Source organism: Phoca vitulina, unplaced genomic scaffold, assembly GCF_004348235.1.
Source record: "Phoca vitulina isolate PV1807 unplaced genomic scaffold, GSC_HSeal_1.0 scaffold25, whole genome shotgun sequence".
Lineage (NCBI taxonomy): Eukaryota > Metazoa > Chordata > Mammalia > Carnivora > Phocidae > Phoca > Phoca vitulina.
In genome coordinates this window covers 28,914,767-28,935,384 of record NW_022589728.1, presented here as the reverse complement: position 1 = coordinate 28,935,384, position 20,618 = coordinate 28,914,767, and positions in this window count along the sequence as shown.

The following is a 20,618-nucleotide window of genomic DNA, read 5'->3' as shown; positions in this document are numbered from 1 at the left end:
GCTCCGTATTGTAATATTCTTTCTTGCTTCACTTCTTTATGTGGCATGTTCTCCATTTGCAGCCTTGGTGAAAACCTCCATCAGGGTCTTAACCTAGAGAGTCCCCCCAAACATCAGTCATCTAATTAAAATCACCCAGGTTGAGATTTCCAAGAAAATCTGTTTTCAGTGAACAATCTTTGTTCCTTTAATATTAAAGTAAGGTAAATATTTGAATCAAGTCAATACTCCTTTTATAAGTCAACTAATCATGCCAAACAAATGAACAGTGATGATCTCAGCGTTTGTGTCTGCTCCGGTCCTCTGGGAAGCAAAGGCTAAGAGTAGGAAGTGCAACTGTGGGAGAAAGGTCTGTGAAGGATAAAAGGTGAAGGGGCAAGGTTTTATAGATTTTCAGGCAAGATTTGGTTGTGTAGCTATTTACATATTCCTGAGCAGCTGAAATATGATTAATCAAGAGTTTATGTCTTTGATCAATAAAATGTTAAAGAATTTTCTCTAATAAATACCGACCACGGTACATCCTTAGAAAAATAGATTATATTTTCTGTATATCCCTGAAATTCTTTCTAAATTCTAAACCTGGCCTATACTGGGGAAAGTATTTTGCGTAGAATCTATATAGATGGAGAGATGCTAGGGAGAAAGGAGACAGCAATAGAAACGGTATGCAGAATATGTGGTGACTTGGACATTTGCTAACGCTAGTGTGAACTGACTACACAGAGATTTTGTGGTGGAAGAAGGAGGCGAGACACCACAGGGGAGGCCAAGGGGTTTGGAGAACATAAGATAATGACCCCATGCCTCTATATATCTCTCTGCAACAAAGGTGAAGATTACTGTTTTGTCCCAATATGCAAATCCTGCTCAGACCCTAGGACAGGCCCTGTCTTTCATGTGGAGGGAGATGGCATCGGAATAGGAAATCAGCCCTACAAACAGGACCTTACAGAGGGGAGAGAGAACACCTAACTTTCTCTGGACCTTGACTTGGAGCCATCTAGAGATGCTTGAGGGAACACTGATGAAAGCAGAAGCTGATCTCTGTCTTGAGGCAGGAGGGCAGAAACAAAGCCAAAACAGCACCTAGGGTCCTATAAGGATGAGCAAGCCTTATCTAATTAGCTAAAGCTTTTGTTAGAGGTGAGCTCTGTGTCTGTAGACATGTGTATCTGTGTCTGTAAGAACCATGGAAACTGTAGAGTCTTCCTTGCCCATTACAGCCTTTTCTCAAGTGGTCTGTAAGCATCCATGACAGGTAACTTCCTACCTCCCTGAGGCAGGCTAAGAGAATTATTTAGAAGATAACCATTGTAATGTTAATTCACCTCACGTGAGTAAGTCTTTAATTTCTGGTTTACCAGAGAATTGAACTTTATAATCGCTCTCCTTTTTGCTTTTTGTGGAATGTCTTTTCTGGTTTTTCTAGTTCTTGCTCTACACCTATCAAGTAACATTTAAGTTAGATTGTGTGGAGGCTGATTATAATATCCATTTGATAGATTTTCCAGGACTTTTTTTGGTCCATTAGTCATTTCAAATTTCATTAACACCTGCACCAGAGGGTGAATGGGAAAGGGAAAGGTGTTAAACAAAGATAGAAGTGACTAATGGACCAGACTTTTTTTTAAAAACAAAATTATAGGCATGGAATTACCCTAAATTGTCATCCATTTTGTGGTTCTGTTCGGAAATTTACTAGTATATTAGGCATCACTAAATATATCTAAAAGATAGTTAGGCAGTACCATAACTCAGACATACCATTATTTCTGAGCAATGATGAGTTTGCAGCATTTACCCACAGTCCTTGTCTCAGCTGCCTGCCTGAGTGGAATTCCCACTCCTTTTGGTATGGTTTTGAGAGTTGGGACATCATCTTTATCCACTGGCTTCTGTGGTATTTACTGCATCTAAAATGAAAGACTTTGCATTTAAATGTTGCCTGGAAAAAACACAATATCTTGCTTTCTTTTATTCATTCATTCGAAGTAATTATTGCTGTCACGGTCTCATGTGCATTGTTTCCAAACCATAATGATTTGAGACTTATAGAGGATGGTAAAAGAGTTGGATTGTTTGTTCAAGCAGGCAATTTTGTGAAGCAAATGGTAGTAATCTGAGCCACTTTTTGGTTTCTAAAGATTCATCTGTCCCCAGGATGATTTCAGGAGCCATACAGTTCCTTACCTGGAGGCTAAAATCCCATGTTTAAAATCCCGTTTTTCCATTTCCTACATGTAGAATGCAGGTGTGAGAATGTAAAATAAGTGATGTTCATTCACAGAATTTCCTACATCCCTTGGCTCAGGGCATCTCTGAGTTCTTTGTAATTAGTTTAAAAGAAACATGGGGAAAAGTCACAGTCTTTTCAAATAAACTGCATGTTTCCCTTAGGAATTTATACTAAAATGTGTATTTATTTTTAAAAACCAAATGATATGAATATAAGAAATGTAATACTGGGTCAGCCCAATGGTCTACCAGCCTGTGGTTTCAAAGTCTCATAGTATTCCATTAATGTTGGCTTCAGAAGTTTGGGGATTTGTTTCAAACTCCCTGGGGTTTTTTTAATATGCAAATCTGGATTTACCATTCATAGATTAATCTAAACCTTTCCTGAATTTACTTATATATCTTCAATGTACATCAACTAAATAAACCACGAGCTCCCCAGTGGCAAGGGTACTATACCTTATTCATCCTGAGATCATAGCAAGGGTTCTACTACAGGGCAGTGAAATGAGTTACTCAATCTATCACAGTTGTCCTCTTGGTCATAACTATTTACATCCCTCCTGCATGCAAAACTCACTCACTCCCATACCACAGCACTGCCTCCCACCCCCTAAAAGTTCATTTAATCATGGTACCTGCCAAAAGTCCAGGATCTTGTGATCCTTATCCGTATAGGCCAGGTTTGTATTTAAAAATAATTATAGGGCTATATGGAAAATATAATCTATTTTTCTAATGATATAGCACAGTCAATATTTATCAGAGAAAATTCTTTAAAAATTTTCTTGATCAAAAACATTACAGGGGCGCCTGGGTGGCTCAGTCATTAAGCATCTGCTTCCCAGGGTCCTGGGATCGAGCCCCTCATCGGGCTCCCTGCTCGGTGGGAAGCCTGCTTCTCCCTCTCCCACTCCCCCTGCTTGTGTTCCCTCTCTCGCTGTGTCTCTCTCTGTCAAATAGATAAATAAAATCTTGAAAAAAAAAACCAAACAAACATTGCACACTTGCATAATCAGAGAGATTTCAGCTGCTAAGGAATATGTAAATGTCTACCCAACCAAATCTTGCCCATAAAACTCTAAAATGTATTACTCAGTTGCCTGTCCCCAAAACATTTCCTGCTTTTTAAAATAGAGAATACCGAACAGGATTTAAAGCCTTCCTTGATGACTCAGGGCTACCATTATGGAAAACAATTTCATGATGATGTGATTTCCTAGGGATTTTTAAGGTGGGTAGAGCCGCTCGCTCCTACTGAATGGCCCCAGAACTTGGTGCTCTTTGAATTTTTTATAACTTGTTACCCATTACCTCCCTTTTGCTTATCAGCTGATACTTTGGGCTTATGTTGGTATACCTGCTTCTAGTTCTTCCTTTGCGGCTCTTAATCGGTGTTAATCTAATTTGGGGTCATAGACTAATTGACTCGCAACAACTATTCTTTTTTTAGTTCTTCTGTTGGCTTTAAACATTTTTGCCACCTCTTTTCTCTGCTGTCAGCTGCCACTTTTATTAGTGTCTGTGTGCTTTTCCGTGCCTAATTTAAAAGCTTGCCTTACAGTAGTCTGGAAGAGGATTGGGAGTAACTGTGTAAAATTGTAGACGTGTGCATAAATTTTGTGGTATCTATTTTCTATTTCGGAGCCTTTTGTCCATTATTTTCAGAACTACAGCTGTGTTTTAGATGTTAAAAGTTGTTTCAGGGGCACCTGGGTGGCTCAGTCGGTTAGGTGTTTGACTTCGGCTCAGGTCATGATCCTGGGGTCCTGGGATTGAGTCCCGTGTTGGGCTCCCTGCTCAGCGGGGGGCCTGCTTCTCCCTCTCCTCCCTGATCTCGCTATCTCTCTCTCTCAAATAAATAAATAAAAAGATTTTTTTTAAAGTTGTTTTCAGTTTATCACTGAAATGAAAGGCTTTAGAAAGAAAGGGAAAACAAGAAAATAGACTGTTTTTAAAATCAGTTTTAAGAGTGCCCTAATACAATTTCCTTGACCTTAAGTATCTAAATAAAAAAGTAGATGAAAGGATGGTTGGAGTCATTGATTATTTCTACTTTGAAGCCAATTTGTACTCTGTAGATTTATCTGTTAGAGGGTCATTTATACTTTCCTAATCAATTGTAAATATCTCCAAGAAAGGAATTGCTTTTTACTCATTTTTTTTAATCTTCTGTGCCCAAAACAGTGTCAAATACAGAGAAAATATTCATTAATATTTGTTGAGAGTAATTTGCTTGATTCAGTGGCCATAATTGTACAAGATTATCTGTCAGTAAGAGAAAGACTAATTGTTTTGCAAATTCTTCTCCCTCAGGTAGGAAGCAGACATCTTTAGCAATGAGATGGCACAAATCTTCTAGATGACCTCCCATTTCTCTCTTCCTTTCTTCCAGTCTTCACACCCACTCCTCACCTCTGCTGCCACCCCATGATTTCTGAGTAAATGATCATTGTTTCACCACTTTGTTTTAGAGCTTTGAACAAAAATTAAAAGATGGTGCTACATGAACAGATTTCATGCATACAGATTTCAAGTACCCATCTTAGTCTGGTTCATATCTCCTGGTCATTTTAGAGCAGAAAGCTGATGGCTGGGCCTGTATCTCCACGTTTAGCATTTTGCTGACCTCCAGGGCAGGACAGGGGGTGCCTGTGTGTGTAACTCGAAAGGAGACCTCATTATTTTATGTTAACTGTGCTCTTTTATCTCTCTGTTTGTACAAACGCTGGAGTATTCACTGCAGCCAGGAAAGAATTTCTTGAGTCTAAAGATTGTGGGCAGTTTGAGGAGACCAAAGAAGGGAAGGCATAGAATTCCATTTTCCTTTTTTAGCCTTCTGGTTCTTTCATGAACTGCATGCAGGTCTTACAGACTTTCAATGCCCACTGCTTTCCTGCCTCTGAGTTCTTTTCCTTCCATCACTCATAGATATTGTTTACACAAGTGTTGACAGGCAGCTTTTTCCTCAAGGATGCTGGAAAGATGGCTACATTGAAGCTAAACATTTGGCTCCCTGTCTAGTACCACAGAAAGTGGACAAGGGGTGCCTCTTAATCAAATTTGTCCTCACAAAGAGATAATCTCTGCTCTTTGGTTTGAGAACCACTCATACACCCCCATTCTCATAGTAAGTGATGGCTTGTTAAACTTTTCTCCATGTATATACACAAAACAGTGTCACTCAAACAGAGTGAATAATCACATTGTCCACACAGTAAAACTTCCATCACTTCCATCTGTTTCTTCTAGGCCAAGCCCCACAGATTAAACTGTGACATAACAGGTGAAAGATTTCTATTTACCTAAAGATGAAAACACAAGCAATGGAAACTGACAAAGGCCCAGCTAGACTCAAGCATCTAACATTGGGCGCTAGCCCTCTTATGTGTACTTTCATGGGAAAGTTCTAGGAATTTGTTCATTTAGTTACTTATTAGGACTTAAGAACAGAGAAGTAGATCTGCTCTTTGTGATGTTCATTCTAAGTTATAGTTAAAACAGCAACAGTGATTTAAAAAACATTTTCAACAGTCATATATCCTTTATTAGCACCAATGTAAGCTCTATGCTGGAAGCTACCCATTTTTCTGACCTCCAGTTCAGCTTTATGAGGCTGATTCCCCAAAGAATAGATAAGTGAAGGCACCAGTACACCTTGTTTTCGTGGACTTGAAAGTGACATTAATTATAAGTCATCACTTCCAGATGAATATTGTGGCCCCATGATTTTTTTTTCCAGTAGAATAACATTCAAAGATAATATTTCTGTCTCTAGCAAAGGTAACACCTTTTTTCTGGTTCTAAACCTATTACCCTTGTTATGGTGGTACAGAGAGTACAAAAGTATGTAATTCTCTATCTTAGATTTATTAATTCCATGTTTGTGATATTTTCTGGTCAGTTATTTTTTTAAAGTTCCTTATTTATTTATTTAGAGAGTGAGCATGAGTGGGGGAAGGTCAGAGAGAGAGGGGAGAGCATCTCAGTAACTTGGGGCTTGGCCTCACAACCCTGAGATCATGACTTGAGCTGAAACCAAGAGTCAGACGCTTAACCGACTGCACCACCCAGGCGCCCCTGGTGAGTTACGATGAGTTACCTCTGTGTTAGATAACTTACTAGTAAACTTTCAAAGATCTTGTTTAGAAGGCGTGGAAAAGTATTATGAATTTTAAAAATGACACTTTCTCACAGTACTTTTAGTGTATTGAGGTTACATTAAAAACCAGGAATTATATATATATATATATATATATATATATATATATATATATATATGATACATTCCCTCCACCCTTAACGTGGGTATCTCTCAAATAATGACTAAAGGTTGTTAAGTTCATTTGTATCCTTTCTCAGTCTACTTTTATATTAATTTTATTTAGTAATTTAAAACATTAATTTTTAAGGATTTATATCCTAATTCCAGTAGAAAATGAGTAACTTACAAAAATTGTACTTTCAATTAAATCACTGCCGAGTCAGAGATATATTTGTGCAATAGAAACCCTTCTACCTGACTGCTTTGGGACCTGAGTAATCTGGATATATAGGCACCCAGATATTACAGAACCCTTGTCTCCGGCTGACCTAATGTTACTGAGGCTGCAGAATCCCCCAGTGTAGACTGTGCTTGGAAATGCTTCCAGCCAACCCCTCTCTACCTCCCCACCTCTCTTATCCCACTTCCTGCCGCCATGTCGTTCAAGCCCCAGATAGTCTGGCTTAACCAGCTTTCTGGGTAGGCAGGACTCACTACAGGCATTTCCACGGAAACAAGTGCTTAAAGGAAACAAATAGAACAAGCAGCAAACGGTAATATATTTTACAAGCGAGTATTATATTTTCAAGTTTTCTTATGACTTGTTGGATTTCTTTCCAGTTTGTCCTGGTCTTTTCATTTTGGTTTGTCCCTGGTTTAATATTCTCAAAATAGCTTATCTTGAAATCTTGACTTCCGTTTTGTATAGAACTCAGAAGGAGAATGGCGCCTTTCTGAGAAGCCAAATAACTTTGTGTCATATTGTAACAAACAGAACCTTTACTTGGGTGCAAAGTATCACCATAGTTAAATGCTCTCCAGATGCCTGCTTTGCCACCAGAGTGTAAACAGATATTTTCCAGTCTGTATTTACCTCTTCAAAATGGAGCCCTTAAAAAAAGAAAAAAAAAAGGCATTAAGAGTTTCTCGCCTCTTAACTGTGGACAGTTAGTATTTTCCTCCATTTAGGGCAACTAAGAAGGATTAGAACCTGGCCTATCATTCTGGAAACTCTATTGTTTGGCTTGACAGTGTGAAAGTTCGCCTGGACTGCGAGGGGGGAGGTTGCAATCCCTGGACCCATTCCTACTCCCTAAAAAATGAGAAACAAGCAGAAAAGCTTAAGTGTTTAAATTAGCATAATCCAGTATGGGGATCATCTCTGATAATGTCTAAAAATTCTATAAGTCCTTAGAGCTCTCCACTATGGACTTTCCAGGGGCTCCTTGAAAGACACTGTGGACATAACATTTCATCTAGCACTATTCTGGGGATGAGGACTACAAGGGGGAACACGGCCCTGGTCTCCCTGAGCTTACACTTCAGTGAGGAAACGGATAATTGTACACTTACTCTCAAAAATAAATATATAAGCATAAATTTGGTAAGTTCCAGAAAGAAAAACTCAGTTTACATGGAAACGTAACTTGGTTTAGATTGGAGGAATCAGGGGAAATTGGGGATGGGACAGGGAGAGGGGAAATAGGGAATAGGAAGAAGGGGCAGACATCTAGATAGAAGCACTGCTATATGAGAAGCCCCAGAAGTGTGTGATAACTTGTCCAGTTGCAAGGACTGAAGAAAATGCTAATATGCAGAGGTGTCAGGACCATCATGGGGCTAAGCCAACAATGATGGTTTTACAAAGTTGGTGACTTTGAAACTGCTTCTTTGAAGATAATGAAAAATTTGAAAATTTAACAATCAGTGCAATAAAATTACCACTTGGTTAGGGATAATCCAAAAATATTTGTGTGAGCTGTATTCACTAGGGATTGAGTTCAACTGCAAGTAAGAGAAAAGCCAATAACAGTGGCTAAAGCCATGGAGTGGCTTCTTTTTCTCACACAAGTACAAAGCGAACCTGTGGCTGGCTTTTGGTGGCCTAAGGTCTCCGTGATTTTCTAGGCCTTTCCCTCATGACTACAAGGTGGCTACTTGGGTTCCAGTGTCAGTCACTATCTCAACTTTACAGGCAGGGGTAGGAGTAATGTGTGTATCAGGAAAGCAAAATCTTGGAACTCCAACAGACTTCACATGAATTGTATTGGTCAGAAGAGTGTCATATGGCCACTCCGAGTTGCCAGAGAAGAGGAAAAGTGTTTTTTAAGCAGGGCATCAAAATTGGTTTCTGTTAATAAGGAAAAAGGGGAGTATGGATATTGGATGGGCAATTAGTTGTCCTTGCAACTTAAGGTTTTTTAGCTTACTCTATGGTTGGAAATGCTTTTTTCTATATCCATGCAAATCATTTTGTTACATGTGTTTTATTTCTTTTTTATTTTTTTAAAGATTTTTTAAAGATTTATTTATTTTAGAGAGACAGAGAGTGCACAGGATCAGAGGGAGAGGGAGGAGAGAAACAGACTCCCTGCGGAACAGGGAGCCTGACGGAGGGCTCGATCCCACAACCTATGAGATCATAACCCGCACCAAAATCAAGAGTTGGACACTCAACCAAATGAGCCATCCAAGGGCCCCTTGTCACATGTATTTTAATAAATCATGACTTTGGGGAATGTGTTCTTCATCCCTTATAGTCCAAAGAAGTCTGTTGTAATATTAACTGCAGTTAAACCAAAATGAATCTTCTTGTGGTGAATGCATTTGATTGACGTTTGTGTTTAACACAGATTAGTTTCACTTAGGGCTGTATCTTGTCCTGTTCCACAGAACTGGGGCATCTGATCTGTTCTGTTCCCCTGTTCAAAGGCAGACAGTCATGTGTTGGCTTCTGTCGCCTGTCTGTTGTGGCTTGGGGGTGAAAGACAACCAAGAAATAAACTTTCTAAATGATTTAATCAATCCAAGCTGTATACCATCTATTGTACTTGTGTTTTAGAACTCTAGATTAACTTTTCCCATCAGTATTTTCTGAAATCCTCATTTAATTGAACGTCCTCCTGGGTTGAACTTGAGGAGCCAAGGGAATGATTGAGTATGAATGGTAAAAAGCACGTGGTAGGCGTAGCTCAGCCAGGCGTCTGGATTGCCACGGCTTCCATCTTCGTGTATTATCGCAGCTGTTGTTGGGGCGGATGCTTCTGTATGGGTGTTGGCACAATTTGTGCTGACAGCGCCCCTTAAGCACTTACCCACATATGGGTATATATGATAGCCAGCCCATACGATAGCCCCCAATTATCTCTACTTTCTTGTATTCCCATTCTCATATAGTCCCTCCCCACATTGTGTCAAGTTTGGTCTGTGTGACCAATAGCATAGATACCGTTGGCTAGGACAGAAAAGACATTGTGGCTTCTGCTTGCTCTCTTGGATCACTCATTCTGGGAGAAGCTGGCTGCCACGCTGTAAAGACACACAGGCACCTCTGCCCTATGGAGAGGCCCATGTGATGAGTAAATAAAGCCTACTGTGAACAGCCAGCAAAGAACTGAGATGTTCTGCTATCAGCCATGTGAATGCACCATCTGGGAAGCAGATCCTCCATCCACAGTCAAGCCATCAGATGACAGAAGCCCAGGTTGACATCTTGACTGACACATCATGAGTGACCCTGAGCTAGAACTACCCAGCTGCTCCTATATCCCTGATGATTCACAGAAACTGTGAAATAATAATTGTTTGTGGTTTTAAGCCACTAATCTTTGGGGTTATCTATTATGCAGCAATAGATAATATATCACATATTTGTGCTTTCTACCCTGTGGCACCACAGATATGATGAGTGTTGGCTTGGCCCAAGCATCTGGATAGATCAGGAAGTTAACACTCCTGAGGATGACCTTGACCAATAAGATGGGAGCCAATGGATATATGGACTTGCTTCCTAGGTTTCAAGAAGACAATTCTGGAAGGCATTTAGTGGGCTTCTCAGGTGGTCCTTGGGAGGAATCAAGCCCCTGCTTCCCATAGTAGGGTGTTTCCCACCTTTGCTGTCCTACTCTCCCTGGTCTGTCTTTTCCTCCCTAGGATTAGCCAAATGATCTCCTCTGCACACAAACCCTGATATCAGCCCTTCCTTCAGGGAAACCCAAGTTAAAACAGTGAGAGTGTGAATATATACTCCATGCCCCAGGACTGTTCTAAATGAGAATGTGAATATTTAACTTAATAGATGAGAGCGACGGGCTCAGCCTAGCTCAAGTGGAATGTACAAATAAGAAGCTTGTTTTATTGGAGGACTTCTTTAGCAGTATAATGCTAAATTCTTTTTTTCTTTTTCTTCTCTTTTAAAAAAAAATTGTGAGCATTTTAGATGATGTCAGCTTTGAAAGTTTCCTAATTAGACGTTTACATGTCAAGGGCCCTTATAAGCCCTTTCTCTTGCCGTTAATGAGGAATAAAATAGCTCCTGAAGAAAAAAGGTAAATTGTTCATATTGCATTCCTTGGTCCTCAGGAAAGAAAGTTCATTCACAATAGGCATGATTGTCAAGTTAAGGCACAGTTAAGAAGTTCCTTAGGGCTTTGGTGTTCACAAAGGAAGCACCCCCACCTGCCAGGCTGCATGGTGGTCTGCTGAAAGAATGAGGGTTCATTGGAAACGTATTTTCCTAAGAATGGGGAATTCAAACTTGTTTCACTGTATAGGGATATCTTTCTTCGTCTCTGTCCACATACAGTCATTTTGTATATGGCATGTTTTGGGGTAACAGTGGAATGAGTTCTTTGAATTTCACATCAGCCATTGAGCTCCAAGACGGTGAGAGAGAAAGGTAGCTCTTTTAATGGGTGTTTTAGTCCATTCATCTCTTTCTGATGAAAAGAATTGTTATTATGCAGTAGGAGTTCTCATGCATTAATCTAATTTCATCAACCATCTGAAGTCTGAAGGAGTACCTTAAAGCCATTTGACTTCAAAAATTTAAGGAAGCAAAAAATTAATCTGGATTCTTTTGGCCAAGACAGTGTTCTTCACCTGCATGAGAGATGGTCAGCAAGAAGACAACAGAACTTCAGTCCAAGTCCATTTCCACCTGACTCAGACCCAGGCTTATATAGCATCCATTTACTTTTCATAACCCTAACCAATCTTACAAGTTCAAATTCAGAGCTGTAATGAAGCTAAAAGCTATTCTGCCCATGAGCAAAGTTTTGCTATAAATTTGGGTTTCCACATGAAGATGACAGAATGAGAGCCCATAAAGTGGGAATGAGACAGAAATAAGGACCACAGCAGAGGATAGTGGACTTTGGAATTACAGAAACTGAGACCTTACCGAAGGGCTATTGGTCATTCATTCAACATTTATGGAGTGCCATGAGGTGCCCGATGCTATGCTAACTGTAAAGATGACAAAGGCACTATCCTCAAAAGCTCAGCCCAGCAAGAAATAGGACTTTGTTTTTTAGAAAAATAAATGATTCTTAGTTGGTATCATTTTTGAAAATTTTTCAATGGGATATTTGTAGACAAGGATCCTCAGTAGACTTAGAGATTGATACCTTCCTATTCCATACTCCTTTTTCCTAGTAAAATAACTGTATAAGAGAATGTAATTGAAAGCTTTTTGGAAAGTGCCTGACAAATGTTAAGTCTCCACCAAGCTAGGTGCATATAATGGCTCAAGGTCTCCGATTCCAACTCAGTTATTTTCCCTCAAGACACAAAAGCCTAGTTTCCTAGGACTTGCTCTCTTCTCCTTTTCATTCAGTGTTTTCGTCATGACTCCCACCTTCACTTGTTTCTTCTGAGGGCAGGGGAGAGAGGGCTACAGTGGAGCTTACCCGTGAACTGAGACCATTGAAAGCTGGATCCTTTTGACCAAAGTATCAAAGCAACCCAGCTGCGGATTAAGGAAACAGAAGGCTCTGAAGCTTTGGTTTAAGAGGTCATGGAACTATTTGAAGAGCTTGAGCTTTTGGAGAAAAAGTGTGAGGCAAGTTCCAAATGCACATTCATATTTAGATAGAAGACACAGAAATATAAAGTCAAGTGACAGATTCTTTAGCAAATATAACAACATCCATATCTTAATGAGTGGTATATCCTTTGATGCAAGTTTCCATGGTAGACAAATGCTTATTTCAGTTGCTCAAAGCAATTTCCTTTAGGAATTTCCTTGAAGGTTGGCAGAGCATTCTTTTGAATATCCTCAGTAGAAGGAATTTTATCCTTTAAGAGAGGACTTAATTTTTTGTTAAAGAGTCAAAAAGCCATTTAAAGCCAAATATGATGAAACACCCCCTCCCCCAAGTGATCAAGCAGAGTAATATTGTTTGTGACTATAAAGTAATGAGGCTGGTTTGGGTGCATGGCCTCAAACTGATGCTGAGGCCATTCCATAAAACCCAAAATGGTTTTTTTTGTAGCCAGTTGTGTTAGTTTGCTAAGGCTGCCATAACAAAGTATCACAGGCTGGGTGGCTTAAACAACAGAAATTTATTTTCCCACACTTCTGGAGGTCAGAAGTCTGAGATCAAGGTTTTGGCAGGGTTGGTTTCTCCTGAAACCTGTCCCTTGGCCTGCAGATGGTCATCTTCTTGCTGTGTCCTCACAGGGCCTTTCCTCGGCCCTTGCATCCCTGGTCGGAGACATCCCTGGAGTCTCTGTGCGTCCAAGTATTTTATTCTTACGAGGACAGCAGTCAGATTAGATTAGGGCCCACCCTAACAGCCTCATTTTAACCTAATCACCGCATGAAAAGCTCTAGCTCCAAATGCAGTCACATTCTGAGGTACTTGGAGTCAGGGCTTCAACATATGAATTTTGAGGAAACACAATTTAGCTCATAATACAAGTCATCCCTGAGTAAGTGTATAATCTTCTAAGTGCCCTATTCTGAAAGGCAGTATCATTTTTACTAGTAAGTACTGGTGTGCTTGTTAGAAGGTAATTTACTTCCACCTATGGATGAATGGATAAACAAAATGTGGTATATAGGTACAATATTACACAGTCTTAAAAAAGGAAGGAAATTCTGACATAGGCTACAACATGGATGAAACTTGAAGACATTGTGCCAAGTGAAATCAGCCGGACACAAAAGGACAATATTGTATTATTTTCCCTATATGAGGTACCTGAAATTGTAAAATACATAGACACAGGAAGTAAACCAACGGTTACCAGAGGCCTGGGAAGAGGAGAATGAGGAGTTATTGTTTAAGCGGTACGAGTTTCAGTTTGGGAGGTTGAAGAAGTTCTGGAGGTGAATGGTGGGTAGTTGCCCAACAATATGAATGTGCTTAATGCCACTGAACTGTACACTTTAAAAATGGTTAAAATGCAAATTCTAGGATGTTATGTATCTTTCACCACAATAAAAATATTTTAAAAAATTAATCTGTAGTTGCTGGTCAAGAAATAGAGCCTAAGCTTCCCAGTAATAAATGTGGCTTGGGGCACCTTGGTGGCTCAGTTGGTTAAGCGTCTATCTTTGCCTCAGGTCATGATCCCAGGGGTCCTGGGATGGAGTCTCGCATAGGGCTCCCGGCTCAGCAGGGCATCTGCTTCTCCCTCTGTTCTCTCTCAAATAAATAAATAAAATCTTTAAAGAAATAAATAAATGTGGCTTAATAGGGCCTATCTATTGAGACAAAAGATAAATGTATAAACCTAGGGTATAGATAGCCCAGAGACCCAGGAAGTGGAATTGTTATAATATAGTATGCAGTGTTTTAATTATTTCTGAGCAGTATTTTTCTCAGTCATGCATAGTAATAGCAGTTTAGTGACCTCTATTTCTGACTTAATAGTGCTGTGGGCCACATGAACCTTCCTACCAAGAGTCGGCCACATCTCAGGTTTGTTGTATGAGATTGCTGCCCACACTCAAGACCTAATCTGGTTACAGCAAATTAAATCTAGTTTCCAATTCATTTTGTGCTCCTTATCCACCTGCTGAAATCTTATTTCCCCTTCCCACTGGGCAGTAAATGCCTTCCAGTCCTGAAGTTTTCAAGCCCTAATCCTCTTGCCATCAATTCCCCACCCCACCCCCATGGTTGCTATCCAGGAAGCCTGGCACAATCAACCAGAATTATCCCTATTTTCACCTCTTGCTCTAACCCATCAAACCTTCCAGTGATCTAATGACCGTTTTCAGAGGGGCCCTGGATGGTGGAAAGAAACCCTCTCTACTATAGAACATACAGTGATTTGTAAATCCATCACTTAAAAGGAAAACAAATTCATACTAAGATGTAAATGACCAAAGGATTTATTGGCAGAAGGAGGCGATTCCTTAGGCCAGTACTATAGTTGTCATTTCTTCTTGTGCATGGCCACTCTGGGTCTAGTGCATCATTTTTCTTTTCAAGGCATGAAGGTCAGAGAGGAATTTTATTAAAACTTGGCAGTCCTCAGTTCCTAGCTCTTTACCACAATTAACCAAACCCACACAAATGTTACTAGAAAGTGAATAGGAAATAACGGCTCTGTTGTCCTTATATTTGACCAAGATAAGCCTTCTCAGTAGGATTATTCTTTCATATATAGAGAAAGGTAATCAAGTTCCTGATCAATCTGGACTCCCTGGACTTGTTTTTCAAATAAATGAAAAGCATACCAAAACGGCATTCTTCTGATATATTGGCTTAAACAAAAATTGTTCTTTTAAAGAAATGATTAACTTTGTAAAAATATTTGTATAAGTTGCTTCTAGTTATGAGAGAAACTTTTTCAAATACAGTTCTCTATAAAGTAGATCTTCTTTGACTTTCCTGAAAGAAGTTCTAATTTTTGAAGTGTCCAAGGCATTGCGATACAGTTCCATTCTGAAGATGGTCTCATGGTATCAGACCCAGAAGATGGCACCATGCCTCAATTAAGGTATATGCAAAATAATGAATACTGAGTCATGCATTCTAAAATATAAAATTATTCTATGGCAGCAACAAGGGCATGATTTTTGTTCTCTCCTTGTTACTCCTACCCCATTTCCATTAATATCAATGCATTAATCAATATCTAATTGTTTGTTGCTATTGAAGGTACCAACAGCTTTGAATTTGGGAACTGTGCTGAATTTTTAGCCTTTCCAATACTACTAATGCTATGGACTGAATTGTGTCTCCCCTCCGCCAATTCGTATGTTGAAGCCCTTACCCCCAGGGTGACTGTACCTAGAGATAGGGTCTTTAGAGGGTAAGTAAGGTTAAATGAGGTCATAAGGGTGGGGTCCTAATCTGACAAGACTTTATGAGAAGAGGATGACAGAGTTCTCCTTCTGCCTTTGTAAGGACACAAGGAGAAGAGAGATGTCAGTAAGCCAGGAAGAGAGTTCTCACCAGACCCCAACTATGCCAGCATCCTGATCTGATTCTTCCAGGCTCCGTAGCTGTAAATTTCTGTTGTTTAAGCCACCCGTTCTATGGTATTTTGTTATGGCACTCAAGCTAATACAACTAGTTTCACACTTTTCACTAGCTTATCTGAGTCTTGGGTGAAAAATGAAAGCAGGGATCTTCCCTGTTGAGTATTTAAGAAACAGAAGCGCCTCTGATGCTGGTTAAAATCTCAAGCCTTTGAGAGAATCCTTCAGAGGAAGAAGCTAATGCAGGGTCCCTCTAGTGAGAACGTGAATATTGCTTCTACAAGCTGCGTTTCTAAACTAATATCTAACAAAAAATAAAACGCCCTCTCCCCTCTTGCTTCCCCTTCTGTCCTCCCTGCTGCTTTGCCACATCCAAGACTGCTTCTACTTTATCCAGCCCAAGTCTGTGGAACCCTTTTGAGCACGGAGTCAGACAAACTTGACACCTACTAACTGCAGCTGGGGCAACCTTCGGAACCTCCAGAAGCTCGCTTTACCATCCATAAAATAGATTGTTGTGAGGAATAAATGAGGTAATAATAAACGCACGTGGTGGGTACGAAGTAAGAGGTGTTGCCCTGTGCTTGTTATTAGGTGAAGCAGAGTCTGGGGCCTCAATTTGGGATGGGAGCCCCGATTCACTCAGGCCTACCAGCTATATGCCCTGTTGCCGAGGTCATCACACAGGTTAGCAAGTCCAGATACCACACAGCAATTAGTCGTGACCCCCTGAGCCCCAAAGAGTGAGTGACGTTGAGAGGGGCAAGGACCTCGTGTCTTTCCCAAGAGCTCAAGCTCCCTGTCCTGAAGCGGAATGAGGGCGATGATGAAAGAGGCCATTTTGCTGGTGCGCGGATAGACTGGAAAGTCCTTGGCCATTCACTGATCCCTGAACTGGGAGCCACAGTCTAGGCAGGGCAGGCTGGAAGGCTGATCCGCGTGCTCCTGCTCGGCCAGCTTCCCATGGAATGATTCAGAGGAAGGGATGAGGATCTGATTGAATTAGGTGAAAATTCCCCCCTCCAGGTGCACGTTATAAAGCGAAAATCTAATCATCTGCGACGATGAATGTCATTATCTCCCGAAGGCTGACTTAGACGCCTGGGTGGGGATCCCCTCTACGGTTCTCTCTCCGGGGTTCATCTTGGCCTCTGGGTTTCAGACAAGTTGCGCCCGGCCAAGAGACGGCGGGAGTCCGTGGCGTGGCTCGGGCGCCCCGGGGAGGTGATCCGAGGCGGCGGGGGCGCGCCCCGAGGACGGGCACGGAGGCCCTCAGCGGCCCGCGGGCTGCGCAGGCCCCGGGGCTGTGAAAGAGCAGCGGCGGCCGGCCGGCCTCGCGCCCCGGCTCGGCATCCGCCGCCGCCCCACACACGCGGGATCACAGGGGAGCTGACGTTTCATTTACCGACTGAGCGACTCTGAAAAAGGCCCCTGTGCCCAATTACGGCGGCGCGCCGCCCCTCGGCGGCGGGGGAGGGTGCACGCGGAGGGGGCCCTTTCAGGGGAGCTGCCGGCAGCGGGAGTCCCGCGTGCGCCGCAACAGCCGCAAGGGCCGCACAGCCGCGCCGTCACCCCGGCAGCCCTGACGCCGCGGGGAAGCGCCGGCCGCACGCTCGCTGCGCCGCGGAAGGGCACTGTCTCCCTCCGCGCTCCCACGTGCCAGCGCCGGGCGTTTCGCAGGACTTTTTTCCTTTTCCTTTTCCTTCTTTCTTTCTTTTCTTTCTTTCTTTCCTTTCTTTCTTGTCTTCTTTCTCTTTCTTTCTTTCTTCTTCCCTTTCTTTCTTTCCTTTCTTTCGTTCTTTCCTTTCTTTCTTTCCCTCTCTTTCTTTCCTTTCTCTCTCTCTCTTTCTCTCTTCTTTCCTTCCTCCCTCCCTCCCTCCTTCCTTCCTTTTCTCCTTTCCTTTCCTTTCCTTCCTTCCTTAAGGAATGTGCCACGAGCATATGAAAGTACCAAAAAAAAATTTTTTTTTTTTAACAAATGAGGCTTGGTTTTCTATTTCGGCCGGCGCCGGAGTCCCCAGACTTGACCACGTCTTCCCCTCCCCAGGAGCTCAGCAGCCTCCCGGCGGGCTCCCCACCGCCCGGTCTGCGTGTGGCCAGTTTTCTCCACTTGAAGCCGATATCTGAACCCCTAGCTTCGTTGATTTGTACTTGAAAATTGATAAGGAAATGCCGCACTCCACAGGTCAGTGCGCGTAAGCAGAAGGCGCCTAGTCACCGGATCGGTGAACCTGTTCACCGGACACCTGCCAGGAAGGTGGCGTGCTTGCGTGGAAGTGACAATGGCCTGGACGTCAGGAGCCCTGGGTTATGTTCCCAGCTTTACCACAGACTTAACCAGCTCTCCTCACTGGGCCTCACTTTCTGCACTGAGAGAGCCTGGATAAAGCCGCTTTGAGAAAGCTCCACCGAGGATTATGAGATAGTATCTGTGTGGAGCTCTGCGGTTCTTGAAGGAAAATGCTGTGTCAATACAACTTGCTGAGCTTGTTGTAATCATCACCATTCTCGCGGCTGTTAATCCTGACTTCCCTTCCTTGTCTGTTTTGGCATCATTATATAACCGATGTGTAAATGCGTGTGCCCGCGGGCATGCGTGTGTGTTTGGGGACGTGCGGGTAGGATTTAGATTCAGAATAAACGTCAGCCCCTTCCAAACTAGTAAAGCCAGGTAAATTCCAAGCTGGGAAACCCCTAAAGTTTGACAGATTTAAGGAACGTCTCAGTTTCAACTCGGCCGCCCCATATTTCACATTTGTTTCTATCTGTGCTACATTAATTTTAAGAAGACATCACTGAATGATCAAGAGCATCAAAGTGAAGATTAAGGGGTTTTTTTTTCTTTGTCTTTGTGCTTGCTTGCCCATATCCAAATAAATAGGTCTGTGCTTAAATAATTGTAAGAGACTTGCGCAGAATTTAATGTAAAGAGATAAATAATTGCACTGAGTGAAGCTAACAGTTCACTGGACACTATTCCTAAGAGTTCACCGATTCCCTCTGTCCAATACTAAAAGTTTTAGTGTGGGGCTGAGGACAATGAGGTCCTCTTATCCAGATAGCATTCCACTCAGCCTGGGAGAATCTCTGACACGGCTCTCAGTAGTCACCTTGCTTTCAGCTCCCTTTCTACTCCTGGAACCTAAAGCTCCCAGATCAGAGTGGTGAAGGGCAAGGAAGAAACTTCTGGGCTGATAATGTCTTTAGTGTATATTCCTGTCGTGGCCTATGTGGTTGGTGCTTGCATTTAAAAAAAAAAAAAAAAATATATATATATATATATATATATACACACACACACACACACACACAGAGCCTGATAAATTTGTAAATCTTACATTAATACTGCTTCATTTCTAATAAAAACTGTGTTCTAAAGATTTGGGCTAAAAGGGCTGTTGGAGGTGGAGGGATGGGGTAACTGGGTGATGGACATTGGGGAGGGTATGGGTTGTAAGTATCACTGGGTATTATATAAGACTGATGAATCACAGACCTGCACCCATGAAACAAATAATACATTATATGTTAATTAATTGAACTTAATAAATAAAAGGGCTATTGGGGGTGCTTGGGTGGCTCAGTTGGTTAAGCCTCTGCTTTCAGCTCAGGTTATGATCTCGGGGTCCTGGGATCAAGCCCTGCATCCAGCTCCCTGCTTTTCCTTCTCCCTCTGCCCCTCCCTCTCACCTTGTGCTCTCTCTTGCACTCATGTGTGTGCTCTCTGTCTCTCTCTCAAATGAATAAATAAAATCTCTTCAAAGATTTTATTAAAGTGAGAGAGAGAACACGAGCAGGGTGAGGGGCAGTGGGAGAAGCATAATCCCTGCTGAGCAGGGAGCCCGATATGGGGCTCTATCCCCGGACTCCAGGATCATGACCTAAGCTGAAGGCAGACTCTTAACCTACTCTGCTGAGCCATCCAGGTGCCCCTGAATAAATAAAATCTTTAAAAAAATTTTAAAAAATAACAGGACTGTTGATTTTTGTGATGGTTTTATCCTCCTAAAAATCAAATAAATCAACCTAATGCCTTCTATGTATCAGGTGAAGTTATAGGCAGCTGACAAGAAACATACTTCCTTTGACTTTATTACATATTCTTGAGGGCCACGTGATTAGCAGTAACTCTCACTTTTAAAAAGTCTAAATTGGGTTCAGATCCCTAAATCCCAAGTGGCAGAAACAGGCACCATGAGGCATCCAGTCCATCAACTCGACTGATAAAGCTCTATCCTCTCTTTTTCTGTAAAGCCTCCTTTAGCCTTGCCATTTATGAAAAGTAAACATTTAGGGAAATCACTAAATATAGCATTGTTATGACCAGGTACCATTCTATCCACAGCATTTGACATACCAAAAATACTCAATTGAAATTTGAGGTGAGTCGTATCAATTATTTTGAGTTTACTGAATTGATCAGAAAAGTTAAAAGATAAAATTTCTGTATCTAGTTCTGTCCCTAGTGTTCCCGGCCTTGTACAAATTGCTTCACTGGTCTGTTCCCAATAATAAATGCAAGAAAGCAGGGCTTGTCAAAAAACTGGCTGGAGGTGATGAGGACTAAATACCTTGTGTTCTTTTATAAGGAAATGCTCTGGTGCAGTAACACCTCATTCAAACAATGATGCCAACCTTAATTCTCAGACACACAACTATCAAACTAGGAAGCATTAAAAAAAGAAGAAAAGCTCAAGAAGGCTATGCACTAAAGGTTACATACCTTATTATTAGGAGGTTCACATAGGCTTCCGCTCAGAGCCTATTTGCTTTCTCTTGAAGCACGATTCTAATGGTCTTGGTTTTTTGATTATCTACCACACAATAAACAGAATGGGGATGATGGAATACTGACTGTAACTGAATCCTGAAAGGAAGTTTAAGACCCCAAAAAGA